This window comes from Ictidomys tridecemlineatus, chromosome X (genome assembly GCF_052094955.1).
Source record: "Ictidomys tridecemlineatus isolate mIctTri1 chromosome X, mIctTri1.hap1, whole genome shotgun sequence".
Taxonomy (NCBI): domain Eukaryota; kingdom Metazoa; phylum Chordata; class Mammalia; order Rodentia; family Sciuridae; genus Ictidomys; species Ictidomys tridecemlineatus.
The window spans coordinates 30,883,460-30,885,901 of record NC_135493.1 but is presented as its reverse complement, the minus strand read 5'-3'; positions in this window follow the sequence as shown (position 1 = coordinate 30,885,901).

Sequence of the window (2,442 nt, the reverse complement as noted above, 5' to 3'; positions counted from 1 at the left end):
TCCTAGTTAATAATTTTTTACATTGATATTTCTTTGATCAAATAGCTCAGGTAGTTTCTTTCTCTGGATTAGAACCTAGTTGATACATTTATTCTGGTAGTTTCACTATCAAGGAAACAAGGTGATAAGCCTTAGAATCCTAGTGATTTGGGCTGGGGATGTGGCTCAAGCGGTAGCGCGCTCACCTGGCATGCGTGCGGCCCGAATTCGATCCCCAGCACCACATACCAACAAAGATGTTGTGTCCGCCGAGAACTAGAAAATAAATATTAAAAATTCTCTCTCTCTCTCTCTCTCTCTCCTCTCTCACTCTCTCTTTAAAAAAAATCCTAGTGATTTGAAGGCTACAAGTGTAGAACAGTGGTAGAGCACTTGCCTAGCACATATGAGACCCTGGGTTTGATCCTCAACACCAAATAAAAATAAATAAATAAAATAAAGGTATTGTGTCCATCTACACCTGAAAAAAAAATTAAAAAGGATCCTAGTGACTTGAGTTCAGCTGTCACACATTCTGACAACAAACTCTGGGAAGTGGGTGTCAGTCCCCCCATTTTTACATGGTTACATTCTGAGGACTAGAGAGATTAAGTAATTTGCTTGTATAGGTAGCAACATTTAGACTTATAAACGAGAAATTTATTTTTCATCATTATGGAGGCTAGGGATTCCAAGTTCAAGATGCTGGCAGACTTCGTGTTTGGTGAGGGCTCATTTCTGTGATGGCAGTCTTTCCACTGTCATCTCACATGGCAAAAGGGATAAGGATTCTCTCTGGTTTTCTTTGATAAAAGCATTAATGCAATACATGTGTGCAGAGCTAATCCTTTCCCCAAACCTCACCTTGTAATACCATCACCTTGGGGGTTAGGATTTCAACATAGGAATTTTGGGATTCAGAAACATCCAGACCATAGCAACTTCATCCTACAAAATGTAGTTTAAAAACCATCAATGTAAAACATATTTTGTGAAGGCTGAGGATATAGCTCAGAGGTAAAACATGTGCTTAGCATGCACCAGACCCTCCTAGGTTCAATTCCCAGAGCCATAAAACGTGTGTATTATTTATTGTTTAAATTTATTTATTTTGAGGTAAAATCATTGATTAATTGAGCAAGCAAAAAATAGAATAGGAACCTGAAAAAAAAGGTTCTGTGTATTATTTTAAAATATTTGTATTGCATAGTTAGTCAACCTTCAATTTCCATCCAAAAAAGAGGAAGCAATAGCACATGAAAACCAAAAATCAATAGTACTGAGCACTAGAAAACATGATATTATGTTCTGGGGCAGCACAGCAGATTTACATTTCCCTTTGGGCTTCAGATTAGGCAAGTGCTTCTGAACCTCAGCACCGCTGACATTTAAGGCCTGATAAATCTGCCATGGGGATCTGTCCTATGCATTGTATAGATGTTTAGCAGCAGCAGCCCTGGCTTTTACCCATTAGGTATGACAACCCCTTTCCCTAATTATGATAACTGAAAATGTCTTCAGACATTGTCAAATGTCCTCTGGAAGGCAAAAGTGCCCCCAAATTGAGAAACATTGATAAAAATATGTGCCAGGCTCAGTATACAGAAGTTTCTAGTGTTATAGGTGGAATATATAATGCAGGCAGCATTTAAGTGGTGATGAATATAATTTATACCAAGGTAATAAAAAAGCGACAATATCAAGAGTTAAATTTGATAATAGTTTCATGGTATTATGAAAGTCAATTTTGGCATCTTTCAGCTTTGTTCCATTCAGAGGTCACTCTGTGGGCCAGATTGGGGCAATCAAATGTTATCCTCTACCACTAATTTCCCCTTTATTGATCCTGTCACGGTACCTAAAATATATCACTTTCTCTACTTTTCTGTGAAAAGAACACCAACCACCATGATTCATGAGGAATTAATCACTATTACTTTTGAAAAAAATTAAAGAGATAAAACTCATATAACATAAAATTTACCATCTTAACCATTAAGTGTATAGTTCAATGGCATTAACTATATTCATAATATGTAACCATCACTATGGCCCACATCAAGAATTTTTTTCTTCTTGTAAAAATTAACTTTCCATTTTCCCTTACCCATGGAAATCATTGTTTTACTTCTCTACAAGTCTTTGGAGGGGAAGTCCTAGGTATTAAACCCAGAACTTCGCACATGCTAAGCATTTACCATGGATTTACATCCCCAGATCCTCTTTTTCATGATTTTGACTACTCTATGTATCTCATATAAGTGGATTCAGACAGTATTTGACTTTTGTGACTTGGTTATTTCGCTTAGCATAATGTACAAGGTTTATTCATGCTGTAATATATATCAGAATTCTCTGTTTTAAGGCTTAATATTCCATTGTATATGTGTGCACACATACCACATTTTGCTTATCTATTAAGCATCAACAGATTGACAAACACTTGGGCTTCTTCCACATTTT